Source organism: Delphinapterus leucas, chromosome 4 (assembly GCF_059928025.1).
Source record: "Delphinapterus leucas isolate spDelLeu-1000000601 "Yukka" chromosome 4, BTC_Dleu_Yukka2, whole genome shotgun sequence".
NCBI lineage: Eukaryota > Metazoa > Chordata > Mammalia > Artiodactyla > Monodontidae > Delphinapterus > Delphinapterus leucas.
The window spans coordinates 27,793,856-27,814,544 of record NC_143132.1 but is presented as its reverse complement, the minus strand read 5'-3'; the positions used below and the strand labels follow the sequence as shown (position 1 = coordinate 27,814,544).

The 20,689-nt window shown below is 38.1% G+C and overlaps 1 pseudogene; it reads left to right on the top strand.

Annotated features, from left to right (window-relative positions):
* LOC111174943 (protein SET-like) overlaps positions 1-20,689 on the top strand; it is a 57,237-nt pseudogene that overhangs the window by 17,840 nt on the left and 18,708 nt on the right.

The following is a 20,689-nucleotide window of genomic DNA, read 5'->3' as shown; positions in this document are numbered from 1 at the left end:
ATAGTTTAGCTCTAACATTTAGGTCCATAATCATTTTGAGTTAATTTTTATTTATGGCATAAAAAAGGGTTCCAAATTCCCTTTTTTTCTCTTTTTTTTGCATGTGGCTATCCAGATTTTTCAGAACCATTTATTGTAAAGACTCTTTTTTCTCCATTGAATGTCTTGGCACCGTTTTTGAAAATCAATGGACCATAAATGTAAGGGTTTATTTCTGGGCTCTCAATTCTATTCCATTGATCTAAGTGTCTATCCTTAAGCCAGTACCACACTGTTGATTGCAGCAGTTTTGTAGTAAGTATTAGAATTGGGAAGTGTGATTCCTCCAACTTTGTTCTCTGTTCTCAGAATTGTTTTGGATATCCTGGATTCCTTTCAGTTATATGTAATTTTATGATCCGCTTGTCAAATTTCAAAAAAAAGAAGAAAACAACTGGGATGTTGATAAAGATTGTGTTGAATATGTATATCAATTTTTGGAGTATTGTCTTCTTAACAATATTAAGTCTTTGACAATTAAATTTTTTAAATTAATTAATTAATTAATTTTTTTGCTGCATTGGGTCTTTCTCACTGCATGCGGGCTTTCTCTGGTTGTGGTGAGTGGGGGCTACTCTTCGTTGTGGTGTGCGGGCTTCTCATTGCAGTGGCTTGTCTTGTTGCGCAGGCTCTAGGTGTGCGGGCTTCAGTAGTTGTGACATGCGGGCTCAGTAGTTGTGGCTCACGGGCTCTAGAGCACAGACTCAGTAGCTGTGGTGCACGGGCTTACTTGCTCCGTGGCATGTGGGATCTTCCTGGACCAGGAATCGAACCTATGTCCCCTGCATTAGCAGGTGGATTCTCAACCACTGCACCACTAGGGAAGCCCACCAATTGAATTTTGACAAATGTGCCAAGGTAATCCAACTAGGAAAGTCTGGTCTTCTCAATAAGTAGTGCTGGACCATAGACCTAAATGCAATAGGGAAAACAATGACACTTCTAGAATAAAACACAAGAGAAAATCTTCATTACGTTAGGTTAAGCAAATATTTCCTAAATATTATATCAAAAGCATAATTTGTAACTTGGACTTGAAAAAATTAATCGACCTTTAAATGACACCATTAAGAAGTTGAAAAGACCTACACATAGGGAATACTACATGGACTTTTTTCTTTTTAACATCTTTATTGGAGTATAATTGCTTTACAGTGGTGTGTTACTTTCTGCTTTATAACAAAGTGAATCAGTTATACATATACATATATCCCCATACCTCTATCTCTTCCCTCTTGCGTCTCCCTCCCTCCTGCCCTCCCTGTCCCACCCTTCTAGGTGGTCACAAAGCACCGAGCTGACCTCCCTGTGCTATGTGGCTGATTCCCACTAGCTATCTATTTTACATTTGGTAGTGTATATATGTCCATGCCACTCTCTCACTTTGACCCAGCTTACCCTTCCCCCTCCCCGTGTCCTCAAGTCCACTCTCTAGTAGGTCTGCGTCTTTATTCCCGTCTTGCCCCTAGGTTCTTCATGACCATTTTCTTTTGTTTGTTTGTTTAGATTCCATGTATATGTTAGCATACGGTATTTGTTTTTCTCTTTCTGACTTACTTCACTCTGTACAACAGACTCTAGGTCCATCCACCTCCCTACAAATAACTCAATTTCGTTTCTTTTTATGGCTGAGTAATATTCCATTGTATATATGTGCCACATCTTCTTTATCCATTCATCTGTCGATGGACACTTAAGTTGCTTCCATGTCCTGGCTATTGTAAATAGAGCTGCAATGAACATTGTGGTACATGACTCTTTTTGAATTATGGTTTTCTCAGGGTATTTGCCCAGTAGTGGGATTGCTGGGTCGTATCATAGTTCTATTTTTATTTTTTTAAGGAACCTCCATACTGTTCTCCATAGTGGCTCTATCAATTTACATTCCCACCAACAGTGCAGGAGAGTTCCCTATTCTCCACACTCTCTCCAGCATTCATTGTTTGTAGATTTTTTGATGATGGCCATTCTGACTGGTGTGAGATGATATCTCATTGTAGTTTTGATTTGCATTTCTCTAATGATTAATGATGTTGAGCATTCTTTCATGTGTTTCTTGGCAATCTGTATATCTTCTTTGGAGAAATGTCTATTTAGGTCTTCTGCCCATTGTTGGATTGGGTTGTTTGTTTTTTGGATATTGAGCTGCATGAGCTGCTTGTAAATTTTGGAGATTAATCCTTTGTCAGTTGCTTCCTTTGCAAATATTTTCTCCCATTCTGAGGGTTGTCTTTTGGTCTTGTTTATGGTTTCCTTTGCTGTTCAAAAGCTTTGAAGTTTCATTAGGTCCCATTTGTTTATTTTTGTTTTTATTTCCATTACTCTAGGAGGTGGGTCAAAAAGGATCTTGCTGTGATTTATGTCATAGAGTGTTCTGCTTATGTTTTCCTCAAAGAGTTTTATAGTGTCTGGCCTTACATTTAGGTCTTTAATCCATTTTGAGTTTATTTTTGTGTATGGTGTTAGGGAGTGTTCTAATTTCATTCTTTTACATGTAGCTGTCCAGTTTTCCCAGCACCACTTATTGAAGAGGCTGTCTTTTCTCCACTGTATATTCTTGCCTCCTTCATCAAAGATAAGGTGACCATTTGTGTGTGGGTTTGTCTCTGGGCTTTCTATCCTGTTCCATTGATCTATATTTCTGTTTTTGTGCCAGTACCATACTGTCTTGATTACTGTAGCTTTGTAGTATAGTCTGAAGTCAGGGAGTCTGATTCCTCCAGCTCCATTTGTCTTTCTCAAGATTGCTTTGGCTTTTCAGGGTTTTTTGTGTTTCCATACAAATTGTGAAATTTTTTTGTTCTAGTTCTGTGAAAAATGCCACTGGTAGTTTGATAGCTATTGCATTGAATCTGTAGATTGCTTTGGGTAGTAGAGTCATTTTCACAATGTTGATTCTTCCAATCAAAGAACATGGTATATCTCTTCATCTGTTTGTATCATTTTAAATTTATTTCATCAGTGTCTTATAATTTCCTGCATACAGGTGTTTTGTCTCCTTAGGTAGGTTTATTCCTAGGTATTTTATTCTTTTTCTTGCAATGGGAAATGGGAGTGTTTTCTTAATTTGACTTTCCGATTTTTCATCATTAGTGTATAGGAATGCAAGAGATTTCTGTGCATTAATTTTGTATCCTGCTACTTTACCTAATTAATTGAATAGCCCTAGTAGTTTTCTGGTAGCATCTTTAGGATTCTCTATGTATACAGATACTGACTTTTTATCTGTTTTCTCGAATAGATGCTACTTTTCCATGTATATCTCTGAGTCAACAGAATACTGGTTCCTTTGTGGTGCCTGTTTTTTAACTCTCTCATTATTCTGTGTTTTAGTCATTGCTATGCTTCAGTTGATCCTGCACCTATATATTCTTGGTTGACTCTTTCTTGCCCATCAGTTCCCTTAACACAGATTAATTCTTATTAATGTTTAAACAATGTTCAACACAGCTATATTCTAGCCCCTTATAATAAATACATTCTGTTATCCTCTCATTTTTGTAATGATGGGCATGGTTTGAGTGGGAAGTGTGATCTGTATGTTCATATAGGATTAATAAGGCCAGTTTTCACAGGTGTCTGTTATGCTTTGGATTATAACTGTAGTCTTTTTCCAAACACCTGTCATTACAGTCACTACCCAAATATCCATCACAATTGGAACATGCCTCCTGGGTACATATTTTGCCTGAAGGCTTTGCTTAAAAATGCAGCTCAATAAAATTTCTTATGGCCACAGGACATTCAGTTCTTTTGGCAACGGTGATTTTCCACCTATTATGTATTGCTTATGACTGAGTTTAAGTGAATCTCTACATGTTTTTTTCCTCTTTAGTTACACCATTCCATTTTTATCCTCAGTACTACAAGTAAATTTATTCTACTGCTCGTATTTTTATATGTTCAAATCCATAGTAGTTGCTTATTTTGTAATGGAAAACATTTTACAATAGTAGACTAGTAATGATAGTGTTCAAGGATACTGAATAAGTCATAGAGGAAGAGGCTTCAATGTAACATTTTTCTTTTCAATAAGCAATATAAAATAAAAAATATATAAATTGTTTCTTTCATTGTATTCTTATATTCTTAAAGTTTAAGTTACTTTTATGACATAATTTTTTAAAGTCTTAGCTGAATTTTACTGTCAGTTATATCTAATTTTGGATATTATTTCTTAAGAGGCCAACCTTACATGGCAGGAGGACACCATAGCCATGACTTAAGGTAAAGGTGAGATTAAAAATGGTGGCTCCTGGTTATAGTTTATTTGTTACAGCTAGGATGATGTCAATAATGTTGATGATGATGATGACTTTGTTGTGGGGTGATTGTGAACATGTTGTTCTTGAATGCCAACCTGGAAACTCTTTTTCAGAATTACAGAGGTTAAAACAATATTCTGGAAACACATCTATAAAATAGGCATCACCAATCACCAGAATAATTAAGTGCATGTTGTATATTAAAAGTTTAATGTTTTCAGATGACAACATTTTGGATATGCTTTTATATACCTCTCTATTTACTAAAGTTAGCTAAATTAAATTTTCATCAGCTACTTTTCTTAAATCAATAGACAATTCCATCCTACCAGGTCTGATATGAGGTCATTTCATTACAGTGTGTACCTCATCAGAAAGAGAGGAGAGTTGTAAATTTAGTCATTATTAGTTTATGATACTATGCTGGTAAATGCTAACTTTATCTCCCCATTTTGCTGTGCACCATTCTGGGGTCTGAGGGTTATGGGTGGTTGTTTCTACTGGCTGTACTGTCATCCAACCACTGTATTGTTACATCTCTCTTAAATCATATCTTGGTAGTGACTACAAAAACTTCAGTGTTTGCTCAACAAAGAGAAAATATGAAGTAAAAAGAAAATCTTTATGATATGGCATTTTTTTGTATGGAACCGTTACATGTAACAAATAGTTGGATATTTCTTTTTTATTATTATTATTTTAAATAGATCTTTATTGGAGTATAATTACTTCACAATAATGTACTGGTTTCTGTTGCACAACAAAGCAAATCAGCCATATGCAGACACATGTCCCCATATCCCCTTCCTCTTGAGCCTCCCTCCCACCCTCCCTATCCCACCCCTCTAGGTCATTGCAAAGCACTGAGCCGATCTCCCTGTGCTATGCTGCTGTTTCCCACCAGCCAACTGTTTTACATTCAGTAGTCTATATATGTTGATGCTACTTTCACTTCGCCCCAGCTTTGCTCTCCCACCCCATGTCATCAAGTCCATTCTCTGTCTACCTCTTTATTCCTGCCCTGTAACTAGGTTCATCAGTACCATTTTTTTTTAAGATTCATATATATGCGTTAGCATACAGTATTTGTTTCTCTCCTTCTGACTTACTTCACTCTGTATGACAGACTCTATGTCCATCCACCTCACTAAAATAAAGCAATTTCGTTTCTTTTTATGGCTGATAATATTCCACTGTATATATGGGCCACATCTTCTTTATCCATTCATCTGTCAATGGACATTTATGTTGGTTCCATGTCCTGGCTATTGTAAATAGTGCTGCAGTGAACATTGTGGTACATGTGTCTTTTTGAATTATGGTTTTCTCAGGGTATATGCCCAGTAGTGAGACTGCTGGGTCATATGGTAACTCTATTTTTAGCGTTTTAAGGAACCTCCATACTGTTTTCCATAGTGGTTGTATAAATTTACATTCCCACCAACAGTAGAGGAGGGTTCCCTTTTCACCACACCATTTCCAGCATTTATTTTTTCTAGCTTTTTTGATAATGGCCATTCTGGCCGGTGTGAGGTGATACCTCATTGTAGTTTTGATTTGCATTTCTCTAATAATTAGTGATGTTGAGCATCTTTTCGTGTGTCTCTTGTCCATCTGGATGTCTTCCTTGGTGAAATGTCTATTTACGTCTTCCACCCATATTTTAACTGGATTGTTTGTTTATTTGATATTGAGCTGCATGAGCTGTTTGTATATTTTGGAGATTAGTCCTTTGTCTGTTGTTTCATTTGCAAATATTTTCTCCCATTCTGACGGTTGTCTTTTCATCTTGTTTATGGTTTCCTTTGCTGTGCAAAGGGTTTTAAGTTTAATTAAGTCCCATTTGTTTATTTTTCTTTTTATTTCTGTTACTCTAGGAAGTGGTTCACAAAAGATCTTGCTGTGGTTTATGTCAAATTGTTTGACATACGTTTTCCCTATGTTTTCCCTAAAATTTTATAGTGTCTGGTCTTACATTTAGGTCTTTAATCCATCTGGAGTTTATTTTTGTGTATGGTGTTAGGTAGTGTTCTAATTTCATTCTTTTACCTGTAGCTGTCCAGTTTCCCCTGCACCACTTATTGAGGAGGCTGTCTTTTCTCCATTGTATGTTCTTACCTGCTTTGTCATAAACTAGGTGCCCATATGTGCATGGGTTTATCTCTGGGCATTTTATCCTGTACCATTAATCTATATTTGTGTTTTCATTCCAGCCCCATACTGTCTTGATTACTGTAGCTTTGTGGTATAGTTTGAAGTTGGGGAGCCTGATTCCTCCAACTCCACTTTTCTTTCTCAAGATTGCTTTGGCTATTCAGGGTCTTTTCTGTTTCCATACTAATTGTAAGATTTTTTGTTATAATTCTGTGAAGAATGACATTGGTGTAAGTGTCATGTTAAAGTCTCCTACTATTATTGTGTTACTGTCGATTTCTCCTTTCATGGTTGTTAGTATTTGCCTTATGTATTGAGGTGCTCTTATGTTGGGTGCATAAACATTTATAATTGTTATATCTTCTTCTTGGATTGATCCTTTGATCATTATGTAGTGCCCCTCCTTCTCTCTTGTAACTGTCTTTATTTTAAAGTCTATTTTATCTGATATGAGTATTGCTACTCTGACTTTCTTTTGATTTCCATTTGCATGGACTATCTTTTTCCATCCCTTCACTTTCAGTCTGTATGTGTCCCTAGGTCTGAAGTGGGTCTCTTGCACACATCATATATATGGGTCTTGTTTTTGTATTTATTCAGCCAGTCTGTGTCCTTTGGTTGGGCATTTAATCCATTTACATTCAAGGTTATTATCGATATGTATGTTCCTATTACCATTTTCTTAATTGTTTTGGGTTTGTTTTTGTGGGTCTTTTTCTTTTCTTGTGTTTTCCGCTTAGAGAAGTTTCTTCAGCCTTTGTTGTAAAGCTGCTTTGGTGGTGCTGAATTCTCTTAGCTTTTGTTTGTCTGAAAAGCTTTTGACTTCTCCGTAGAATCTGAATGATATCCTTGCTGAGTAGAGTAATCTTGGTTGTATGTTTTTCTCTTTCATCACTTTAAGTATATCCTGCCACTCCCTTCTAGCCTACAGAGTTTCCACTGAAAAATCTGCTGATAACCTTATGGGGCTTTGTATGTTACTTTTGCTTTTCCCTTGCTGCTTTTAATATTTTTTCTTTGAATTTAATTTTTGTTAGTTTGAGTAATATGTGTCTTGGTGTGTTTTACCTAGGGTTTATCCTGTATGGGACCCTCTGTGCTTCCTGGACTTTGGTGACTACTTCGTTTCCCATGTTAAGGAAGTTTTCCACTATAATCTCTTCAAATATTTTCTCAGACCCTTTCTTTTTCTCTTCTTCTTCTGGGACCCCTATAATTCGAATGTTGGTGCATTTAGTGTTTTCCCAGAGGCCTCTGATATTGTCTTCAAGTCTTTTCATTCTTTTTTCTTTATTCTGCTCCTTGGCTGTTATTTCCACCATATTGTCTTTCAGCTCACTTATTCGTTCTTCTGCCTCAGTTATTCTGTTATTGATTCCCTCTAGTGTAGTTTTCATTTCAGTTATTGTGTTGTTCCTCTCTGTTTGTTTGTTCTTTACTTCTTCTAGATCTTTGTTAAACATTTCTTGTGTTTTCTTAATCCATTCTTCCATTCTATTTCTGAGGTTCTGGATCATCTTTACTATTATTGCTGTGAATTCTTTTTGAGGTAGATTGCCTATTTCCTCTTCCTTTATTTGGTCTTGTAGGTTTTTACCCTGCTCCTTCATCTGTGACATATCTTTTTGCTGTCTCTCTCTCTTTTTTTTTTTTTAGTGGAATTGTGTTTCTGTCTTACTGGTTGTTTGGCCTGAGGCTTCCAACACTGGAGTTTTTAGGCTATTGAGTAGAGCTGGGTCTTGGAGCTGAGATGAGGACCTCCATGAGACCCCACTCTGATAATATTCCCTGGGGTCTGAGGTTCTCTGTTTGTCCAGTGGTTCAGACTCGGAGCTCCCATTGCAGGAGCTTCGGCCCAACCCTGGGCTTATGAACCAATATCCCACAACCCACATGTGGTGGCAAAAAAAAGAAAAGAACAATAGCAAAGTAAAAAATACAATTAGACTAGGCAACCAACAGATATGTTAGAAAGAATGTAAAAAATATATATAGGTGAATCAACAACCAGGAGGTACATCAGTACCACAGTAGTGAAAAAGAGGAGGAGAGAAAAGAAAAATAGAAAAAAGAAAAGGGGGCGGAAGGCTGTGGCTGTGGAGGGTGAGGCCTAAGCAAAGACAAGGTTTGGGTGGTGGGCGGGGCCAATGCTCAGGACCCACAGGGCTGGAATAGGCCCTGGGAGTTGTTGGGGTGGGACTTAGGCTCAAGGAACAGAAGGGGCCCAGGCATGCTCCGCACCCTGGTCTCAGAGGGTAAGGGACCTCACCTGGGAGCCCAGCAGGCTTCCTGGGCTTGACTGAGCAGTGCAAACACCTTCCTCTCCTCTCCTGCTCCTCCGGTCTGGGGTCTGAGAGGGCCCCTCCTGCCTGCCTCTTCTGATCTCCCCAGCCTCCTTCCTATGCCCCCAAGGACCCACTTGGCCTGGAGGGGGGTTTGAAGGGCAGAGGACAGGCCTGAGAGCTCAGCAGGCTCTCCATGCTCGAGTGGGTGGGGCAGTCGCCCTCTGCTCCTCCTAGTTGGATATTTTGAACCCTTATTAATAGTTGAATACATTGTTTTTAACTAAGATCAAAAGTCATACATTAAATTTAATATAAACGGAGATGGATTGTACTCAAGTATATTATAAAATTCTGTTTTTTATTAAAGGGATACCAAATAGAACCATGGATTTTCTACTCTGTTTAAAAAGTCTGATTTTAGTTAAAACAATTAGTCTCACGAGACCCCCTCCCTTATGTTGGTGAGAATGCTGGACAGTTGAACTAGTGCTGGGATTTGCATCCCAGAACTAAACAGCCTGAGTCTTGCATTTATTCACAGTCGATGATGTTGACAGTACTGATGCCTCATAACACAGTCTAGAGTAGCAGAATAAAGTTAGAGTGAAAAAGTATAATATTAGTCAATACAATGAATAATTAGTGAAAAATATTTGTATTTGACCACAAAAATTATACTGCAGTATTTTTGCATTTTAATCACGAACACAGTTATTCCTCTACCACGTAGGATTGAGGTATAATTTGAGTTCCATTATATACATATTTATTTCTTTAGCAACTTGTTGCTATGAGAATGGGTTAAACCAATAAATGATGAGGCTTGAGAACTTGACTTCCTTAAACCACAAATATATAGTATACAATAAATTTTGAACAATCATAATATTTTATAACTTGAATACTTTGTCTTATCACAAAAATATTCATTGTAGAATATTTAGAAAAAAAAATTAAGCAAAAAACAAAAATCCCTGAAATCACTCATAATCCTACTACCCAGAGATAAACACTGTTAACCTTATCTTCTATGTCATTAAAGTTTTGAAATATGCACCCAAACTCCTCTAACACAACTGGAATTGTTGTGTAAATGTTATTACATCCTACTTTTTAAAAAATTTGATTAAGTTTAAGTATCTCTGCACCTCCTTGGTCTTTGGGTAGAGATGTGGGTATGGTAACCTCTCCAATCTTTCTGGCTTTGGCCTTCACTTTCTTCATAGAACCTTAAGTCTAGGTCAAATTGTTATGTCTGAATATTCTATTGGTGACTCCCTTTGTTCCTAAGATGATCTTCTGCATTCCTTGCCGCGTGGTTCCTTGTATCACCACGTCCTGCTTGTACTATCGTCGTATCCCACCAACCTGTTGGAGAAATTACTGTGCCCATCAGGCTTCTCTGTTGTTCCACTGGGCATTGCCACTGATGTCATGGGGTCTCATGGGGCAAATTATATGGGAAATTCAATGGTGCAGCATGAAAACCTGCCTTTGCCCTCTTTATGTTATGGTCTGTTAGAGGATATTAAATGAATACTGCAATACCCCAGTGTTGCAAGAGGGAAATAGTAAAACAAACTACTAAAAATAAAATAGTAAAAATAATAAAACAAATAGTAAAAGAGTAAAATGCAAACAGATACTTAAAACGACTATGTTTTAGTGTACTATTAAATGGTACATGATACAAATCACATGTATCATCAGGCCTTGTGGAGTTGGAGGCACCTGCTGCTCCAAGGTGCTCGAGGCTCTGGCTCAACACAACAAAAGATTGTGAACAGACCACACTGTGTGATGTGAAGAGAGTGACTGTATGTGAAGACAAGAAGATGACACAGGAGGATTTGCCTCAATTCAGTTCTTCCTATAAAATCTCCCCCTGTCCTCCAACACTGTAGCCCAGATGTCTGAGGATGTCATCTTGCTCTTGACCTTTTTCATGTGACCTTTTCCTTGGGGGTTCGATGAGAATATTAGGGGGACTTGAGCTTCCTCTAGAGTGTGCCTCAGTTAATGTAGACCTTAAACCTTACCTGGAAAAGGCTCAAGTGGTGATTTGGAGGCCTGCTTAAATAACATTTTGTTCTTAAGTGCTTCCCATGGATATCTGCTAAAACCTGTATATAGTTACTTGCATTTCTCCTTCCAGGAGACCAGGTTCCTGATGATAAAGATTATTGTGTTCCTGTTTAAAAATACGTTTCCCAAGCTTTTCCCCAGAGATTGGCATGCAACAGGTTTTAAGAAGCATTCCAGGAGACACGGATCATCAAGCAAGTGTGTAAAACATTTTTCTCACAATTCTTATTACTTTCCTTTTGTTTGTAGACCTCCTCAGTTTACAGCCCTGGCTGGATTTTAAAATCACCTAGACCTTGCTCCCAGATATTCTAGTTTAATTGGTCAAAAGTCGGACCTGGTCATTGAATTTTTAAAAAAAATTCTTCATGTGATTCTAATAGTGAGTATTGCCAACCATTACCTTAGGAAATGCAAATGTCAGATGCTTTGTAGCCATAGAAATCGTTCTACTGTGAGTGTTCTTTGAAATATCTAATATAGATTTTTTAGACTGTGGAGATTGCCTTTAAAGTGGAAATTTCTCAGGCATATTGGAAGTTCTTTAAAAAAATGATTTTCATCGTTTTTCAAAAAATAAATTGCTGTTTTCTTCATCCCTCATACCTAAACATGTTGGGTTTCAAATTATCTTTGTTTATCTGCGATGCCTCCAGTTTTAAAGGAAAATTGGTCATGTTTGCTTGTTGTGTTTTTAAGTATGAAACTATGTGATTAGATCCATTTTAGGATTTGAGAGACGAAAACATTTTTGAAATAGCTGCTATTTAGGTTGCAGGAGGCATAACTTAAAACAGGCAAACCCACAATGAGGTGAATTGAGGACTGAGTTTTTCCACTTGCTGTTGTTGGGACCAAGTCAGCATCTGTCCAGTTTGAATGAGCCCCATGGATGTATTTGCTCTGGCATTGCTAGCCAAACTAAGTCTACCACTTTGGCCAAGAAGCTCACTACATTTATTCTTACTCACTACATTTATTCTTACTGGTTGACAGTTTTATTTGTGATCCCTATTTAAAATGGAGAAATTGAGCCCAGCCCTTAAGACTTTGGCTTTGGTAAAACTGCTTTGGGCAAGATACAGAAGGCTAAAGAAGGAGAGACTGAAACTTTTCCTTCGTAAACCTTTCCTCTGTAAAGTTGGCATGCTGTAACCTACTAAATGGTGGGTGAGTTCAAGCACCGTGTTCAGTGCCAGCATGAGCTAGAATTTCTTTACCAGGGAGCACACTGGCTCCTTGTCACTCATGGTGTCAGTACTTTTCAGTCACATGTCCCAGAAGAACCTTCTTAAACTTTTGAAGTTTTATAAATATCAATTTGTGGCTTTGGTTTATGTGTTGGGAGCCATATGTGGCTTCATAGGTGCTTGTAGCTGTTTGCAAATTTTTGTCTTATAGGACAACTTCGAAAAATGAGTCAGCAATTATAAAATGTTAAAGAATAACCTCAAAGGGAGCAACTTGTATTTGTAATGAGAGAGAAAATGTTTTCTCTAATCTTTACAATTTTCATCCTTACATTTCTGGTATATGAATACCGAGGTTAAAACAGTTTTTAAAAAAAGACAAGGGGAAAAATGTCAATCATGGATTGAAAGGTTTATCGAAAAGGAGACTGACAGCCAATAAGAATGGCAGTAGAGAAGTAATAAATATTGCATTTAATTAAGCATTAATTTTTATGTCTTTATTGAAACATAAAAGGACAGTTGGGAAAAGGAATTTGTGAGTGAGACTCATAAACTATCCTGTTCTCTTTCAAGAATTTGAAAGATATTCATTCTTGGTAGCATCCTATATATGTAAGGTGGACCTTTATTTCACCAAAACCTATCTAACAATGCTTCCCTTACTTCCGGATCAGTCCTAGAAGAATGTTGGGCATACCAGACACTTGACTATTGTGAAGTCCTAGTCCCTGATCACTTCCTGATCTTAGCAAGGTGACCTGTGGACCTGTCAGTTCTCCACTTTTCGTGGACATCAACCGGGCTCTCCCAAAGTGCACCCTACAAATAACTATTGAAAATATGTGCTCTTGGTTTTCAGCATTCCCCTTCCCCTCTGGAACCTCCTATTGGCAGAGTCTGTACAGGCGCCAGGTGGCAAAGCAGAGATGCGGTGAGAGTCTCCGCTCCAGCATCACAGAGTTTAGAAGGGTGGGAAAGGAGTTGGAGACAGCTCAAAACCTGGCAGATGACCTTGATTTTTAAAAGCATTGGTTCTCATGGAACCGTGCAAGGGCAAGGAAGTCAGAGGCTGATCAGCTTTTCTCTATCAGGATTTAAAATGAGAAATAACCAGAAAGATCGATCATAGAATTGCCTTCTCAGGAAAATTTCAAGACTACAGTAGACATATCAAAGCAAGACTGGTGATGCAAATGCTTTACTTCTCAAATCTGTTTGTGATAATTAAACCTCTGTCACCTGGGGCAGCCTTAGTTCTCAGAGCTCCTGGTACAAGCCTCTTCCCTTGGGTGGATTCTTGGCTTTTCTCCCAGACTGGTTTTGGCCCCCAAAACCAGTCTTCACTTCCACCCCAAGCAAAGAAACTGAAGAAACCAAGACTGACTCCTGCCTCCAGGCCAGAGGAAACGTCTGCTTCTCTGAAGTTGCCGAAGGAAGAAAAAGAACAGCAAGAAGCAATTGAACATATTGATGAAGTACAAAATGAAACAGACAGACTTAATGAACAAGCCAGCGAGGAGATTTTGAAAGTAGAACAGAAATATAACAAACTCCGCCAACCATTTTTTCAGAAGAGGTCAGAATTGATCGCCCAAAGCCCAGATTTTGGGGTAACAACATTTGTTAACCATCCACAAGTGTCTGCACTGCTTGGGGAGGAGAATGAAGAGGCGCTGCATTATTTGACAAGAGTCAAAGTGACAGAGTTTGAAGATATTAAATCAGGTTACAGAATAGATTTTTATTTTGATGAAAACCCTCACTTCGAAGATAAAGTTCTCTCCAAAGAATTTCATCTGAATGAGAGTGGTGATCCATCTTCGAAGTCCACTGAAATCAAATGGAAATCCAGAAAGGATCTGACAAAACGCAGAATAAAGCCAGCAGGAAGAGACAGCATGAGGAACCAGAAAGCTTCTTCACCTGGCTTACTGATCATTCTGATGCAGGTGCAGATGAGTTACGAGAGGTCATCAAAGATGCTATGTGGCCAAATCCATTACAGTACTACTTGGTTCCAGACATGGATGATGAGGAAGGGAAAGAAGAAGATGACGATGAAGAGGAAGAAGGATTGGAAGATATTGGTAAAGAAGGGGATGTGGATGAAGGTGAAGAAGATGAAGATGATGATGAGGGGGAGGGAGGAGAGGAAGATGAAGGAGAAGATGACTCATGGAACACTGATGGATTCTAACCTTCTTTTTTAAATTTTCTCCAGTCCCCGGGAGCAAGTTACAGTCTTTTTTTTTTTTTCTCCTCCTCTTGTGCTCAGTCACCCTGTTTTTGAGGTCTCTTTTCTCTTTTATACCATGGCTCACAACTTATTTTGGGGGGAAATACATTGAGCAGAATTCAGTGGGAAAAGAATCTCTATCCTTTTCTGTTCCAAATTCTTTTTTACCCCTTCCTGTCTCAACAAAAACTTTGTGGAATCAACACCACCATGCTCTGTGGGAAAAAAGAAGACCCTTCTGCTCCCTTAGGTCTGCTGGAAGCTGGAGGGTGCTAGGCCCCTGTGTAGTAGTGCATAGAATTCTAGCTTTTTCCTCCTTTCTCTGTATTTTGGGCTCAGAGATTACACTGTGTCTCTATGTGAATATGGACAGTTAGCATTTACCAGCATGTATCTGTCTACTTTCTCTTGTTTAAAAAAAGAAAGAAAAAACTTTAAAAAATGGCGTTATAGAGGGTCAGTAAAGGTTGGGTCTGAGATGTTTGGGTGGGTTAAGTGGGCATGTTGACAACATGGCTTCTCCTTTGGCATATTTAATTGTGATGTTTAATGGACATCCTTGCAGTTTCAGATGACAATTTTAAAATAAAATTCTCTCCTAATGATGAATTGAGCCCTGCCATTCGATGGGAGAAGCAGCAGAACCTGTAGGATCTTATTTGCAATTGACATTCTCTGTTGTAATTTTATTCCTGTTTATTTAAAAATTTTTCTTTTTGTTTCGCTGGAAAGGAAACATGATGCTCACTTTAAGCGTTAGAAGTGTACAGGTTGCTTTGTTACGATAAAACTAAATGCGTACACAAAGGAAAAAAAATCTGTTTGTATGTTCAGTTTTTACCACTTCTTGGGGATAATAAATTTCCTATGTAACTACTGGAAAAAAAAAAGAAGAGATTCATTCAATGATCTATCACTATTTATAAAGGGTCTGTTTATTGTGAGTGAGGCAGTGTTCTGGGTGCTAGGGATAACTCAGTGAACATGACAGCTAAAAAGTCACTTTCTTGTGGACATTATATTTTATTAGGGAAAGAGAGAGATAACACCCAATGAATGTAATAAATGAATAATATAGTACGTTGGAGGTTGCTAAGTGTTATGGAATAGAAATTGTGCAGGGATAAGGCCAATTGAGATTGTAGAGGTGAAGGTAGTTTGCAATGTTCAATAGAGTGGTCAGGACAGGGGTATTTTAAATAATAAGATGCGGCAAAGACTTGAAGAAGGTGAGTGAGAGAGACATCTGGCTATCTGGGGGAGGAGTCTTCCAGACAGAGGGAAAAGCCACCCTGAGGTAATGGAACTGTAAATTCCAAGTTTCAAAGGCATGAAAAGAAATCAGAGGTTTAGAAAAAGGCTGGTGTCATGTCTGGCTGGATCATAAGGGGAAGGAGAGAATTATAGGTAGAAGGTAGATGATTGAACACTGTATGCTGTGTTGAGCTGGTTAGGCTTTGTCCTGTAGGGGTCAGCCCATCTTCCATACAAGGATGAGACCATAGGCAGGGATTCTTTATATCTGCCAAAGACCTTTGGACAGAGGAGACACTCAATAAATGTCTAATGAATGAAGACATGTTTGGTGACAAAACGCTTCTACAAGTAAAGTCGTGGGAGAACTATAAGAAATATAAGCTCACAACTGTGTGTATAAAAAAGAATATTGATGTTAACCTTAACCAGAGGTGTCTTTTTCCTAAGAATTGTTTTTCTTTTTCACAAAATAAATTATATGAGTGAATTGAACATCTGTAAGTAGTTTCCTATTGCTGTCAAAACAAATTACCATAAAGTCAATGGATTAAAACAATACAAATTTATGGTCTCACTGTTCTACAGATGGCTTAATTGGTTTCTTTGCTCTGTGTCTTGTCTCACAAAACTGAAATCAAGATGTCAGTGATCTGGGATCTTATCTGGAACTTCTGGGAAAGAATTCACTTCTAAGATCTTTTAGGTTGTTGGCAGACTCCAGTTCCTGTGGTTATAGATCCAAGGTCTCCGCTCTCTTGCCAGTTGTCAGCTGGGGGTTTGCCTATAGCTCCTAGAGACCCTTCTCAGTCCTTGCACATGGGCCCTACATCTGAGCCAGGACCAATGTGCAGTTGAACCCTTCTCCTGCTTAGAATTTTTCTGACTTCCTCTTTCTGCTGTATCTCTCTTCTTCCTCTTCTAATGTATTTTCAAACTTACCCTTTAACCTTTTCCTTCATAGGGTTATATGGAGTCCACCCTGATAAACCAGGATAATCTTCTTGCTTGAAGGTCAACTGATTAATAAGCTTTTTTACATATGCTAACAGTGCCTAGATAAATGATTGAATATTCAGGAAATGAGAATCTTGTTGGGGGGTTGGTACATCTTTAGAATCCTGCCTACCACAATATCGCATTCTGGGTTGATTCATGCCAAGTACTGACTGTCTTTCTAGAGCAGGACACAGCCAAAAACTTGCCCGCACAGGTTTAGGTGGTACCACAAAACCTGTTCTGTGGTGAAGAACTGACACAGAGGAAGTAACTCAATATAGATGCTGATGGGAAATGGGTGATAAATTGGGGGGCTCAATTTTTGAGGAATGTTGCAGTCTAATTTGCAATGCAGAAAAAGATCATTTTCTAGTTACATCAGAAAACAGGGAATATTGTGAGCCAAGGAGACAGTGGTCGTCATTGCATAACTGACCTGTCTGTAGGCAGAGGTCCCCCTGGGTAGGGTTCAGGACAGGGCTTTGTTCCATAGATGGTGGAAGACTACTAGAGTAGACATGGAGTACTAGGCAGGGAACAGGTCAAAACTAAATTATAGGGCCAATTACAGAATGAGAAGACAGAGGAAGCAGAGATGTAATTCCAGCAATTTAGGGACAGACAGCTGGCTGTGTGCAACCTTAGAGGGCACCAATTTCTGACTCTTACTTTAAGTAAGTCATTTTCCCAAAAAAGCCCAACACTTCTTCAATGGTGCCCTATGAATACAAATGTCCAGTCTAAATCCTTCTGTCTCTAGGAAATATACATTTTCTCCTCTTGTAAGTGCAATGACATATTTGATTTAATATATAACAAGGTAGATATCCTACTGTGTTTTAGAGGTATAAGAGGGCAGCATCTCTCAACCAACTTTTATTGTATTGACTCTAAAATGTTTTATGCCTGGTTGTTTATTTTACCATGCATTTTCAAGAGTTTTAGAAGACAAAATATAAATGCAAACAGACATTTGCAGAGACAGAATAGAAGAACTTGAAACTTTTTCCCCCTCTTAGCTGTAATTACTTTAAAACATTTCTTTTTGTCTGAAAAAAGAGAGTATCTCTGGTAATCTAGTAGGATTCTTGGATTTGGGAGGAAAATCTTAATTTGTCCTTTGGGGAAGACATCATCGATACACCTCAGAAGCAAAGTGAAGATTTTCAAAGCATCTGCTTTTAGAGCTCTTTCCTGGGCCGCATTTCCTGGACTCTGTCTTGTGACCAAAGACTTTCATACCATATATCCATTCGTTATTAGATGTGTGTGCTGGGGGCATGGAGCAGCTGGGGGAAAAGGTGATAATTACAAAATAGTATTACTCTGTTTTTAGTCAACTTGCTCCTCTATAATGAGCAAGTTTCTGCTTCACATTTTTTCTGCAGAGAGCTAACCTGGCCAAAACTTAATCTAGCAGGTGATTGAATGTGGCATTAGCCAACACCATACTGCTTCTAGCGTCCTGTCCTGGTCCTCCCCTCCTGGGTTTATTATATTTCAAGTCTGGTTCTCCTCCAGCTGGCTCACTATCCCAAATATTGCTTTGATTGTGATATGGACAGGCCATAATGTGAGTTAAGTTTCAGGAACATCAGAAACCCTTCCCTTTATCCATTCACTAAACCGTCTCTGTAAGTTACTTAATGACCTGTATTCGAATCTGTATATCTGTACCAGGCACAGGGAAAACAAATGCCTTAATTAGTGTTAACTAAACGTTTAGGTAAGCGTACAGACATAAAATGCTGTGTGTTTTGCTATAGATTATTGGAATTTCTGTAAGACATGTACGAATCGATGTAACAATGATTATGATTAGTGTAGCTGATAGTCCAAGTAGAAGAAAAACAACAGGAAGAAGGCAAGAATTAAATTTTAAGAATACATGGCGGAATAAGAAGGTGTATTGTCTCATTGATATGTTGCTAGCATTTCGCAGAAATCTAGGTCTTCCCTGGCAGCCAAGTGAGGCTTCCTTACTGGATAATGTCTGGGACGGTAACCCAATGAGTTGGCAGTAGGTACTAAGAAAGCTAGAGATTCGTTCTCCTGTAGAAGAACCATAGATTTGGTTCTCCTGTAGAAGAATCATAGATTTTACCTTTACTCCCAAAATTGAGTTTCACTTATATTCTATTGGTAAAAGCTATGTATCGGTGATTCAGCAGAATCTACCTCAAATTCTGGAGGTATTACTAGATACCTTTCATTAAGAGTAGATTAGTGACACAATTTTCGTATTCAGAGGACAGTGTAGGATAATGGGCTTGAAAGAGCAGGGAAGAGGTGTACAGCCAGCACAAGGCAGCTAGCCCTCTGGAAGTTTTCTGATAGGGTCACCATGTTCTGGTTTGTAGGACCAGAATACATATATATTGTCAGTTATCTAAACTACACCAAATTCACAGGAGTCTAAGGCATAGACAGGAATGCCATTTTTTGTTTGTTCTTAAAAGATAAATGTTATTTCCATATAGACTAGCTATGAGGTTTGTAGGCTATAATGTTCTCTACCGATTGGCACCTCAAGGCAAATAATAAAATTGGAATTTTTCTAAGTGAGTATAGAGTCAGAATAAGTGATTTATCCTGGACAAGAGAACTTTGAGTACTCCTCTCCCCTGTAGACAAGGCCTTGCTGATATATGCCCCTAATGTTGTGTCTGAAGGACAGATTCTACTAAGGAGTGTGGGGTAACTCTGGGTCAGGCCCAATGTCTATTACCCAAGTCTTTAAAATTTTTCTTTTCTATTTTGAGAAATTCCTTTATTCGTAACTTTAAAATTATGTTAATAATATTGTCTATTTTCAACTCAAATTTGGTAGTAGGACTCATCTCTTGATTAGAACATTGTTGTTCGGTGAATTCCTCAGTCATCCATTTATAAATTGTTGCTTAGTTTAATTAATTAACATATGGCCAACTTTAGTCATTATATGTTGATTAGATTAGATTAATTCAGAGTGGTGAGATACATTACTATCACCCATATACTTAAGGCTATAAGTGAATGAAAGATCTTACCTTAAAAAACTTAATGTAGTTTCTCTGTGAACATGCTTTTCACCTTTAGAGCTGTGTAGAGACTTTAAAAAGAGAATCTGGCCTCCCATGCTTTACCTAATTGCTCCCAGCAATAATAATACTAGGCAGAGAAGCCTTTATTTTTTTCAAAGATTTTTAGCATATTAAAAACCCTATAAATAGTGATAATAACTTATTCATTTGCTGTTTTCTAGTATGATTGTTATGTACTAGAAAATTATCTTTCCATTAGCTGTAATAGCTCCCAAAGAAATGGAATATATCAAATCATGGAGTTACCTGAGAGTTAAAGGGATTTAACTAAATAAAAATAATGATGAGATTGTAAAATATGAGGTTTCTCATTTAATTTGTTTTTCCATGTGATTCCTGTAACTTTATATAATGATTTTTTTTTTTCCTATGGAATGACTTTTTGAAGATGTGAAGAGAGCATAACATCTTATTTCCTATTTCTTAGTATACTTGCTTCATCTGGTGGCTGTCATACTGAGATTTCCTGGTGAATGTGGGAGAGGTGGTATTTCTGTGGTCTCTTGATTCCTTATCAAAAATCAGTGTCAGTGCCTTTCTGCCATTTGTGAGACTCACCTTAATCTTACAATAGCACATTTTTTCCCCCTTCTTATTCTTTCTTTTTTTTTCTTCTTTTTTTTTTTTTTTTTGCGGTACGTGGGCCTCTCACTGTTGTGGCCTCTCCCGTTGCGGAGCCCAGGCCCTGGATGCGCAGGCTCAGCGGCCATGGCTCACGGGCCCAGCCGCTCCGCGGCATGTGGGATCTTCCCGGACCAGGGCACGAACCTGTGTCCCCTGAAACGGCAGGCGGACTCTCAACCACTGCGCCACCAGGGAAGCCCTCCCCTTCTTATTCTTTTGGAGTAAAAAATGAGAGTTATTTTTTACAGTGCTTATAATTCAATCTCATCACTGTTACTAAGAGGTCCTCCTACCTTCCACCAGAATATATAGACATTGTATTTTATGCATAGTTATATATCCATTACCACGTTTTCACTTGGTTAAATATAAGAAATAACTGCTGTTCATATTCCAAATATGGAATAGATGGCCTTGGTAGATAGTCACCAAAGGCTTGGCAATTTCTTTGATGAAATTGATGAACATTTGT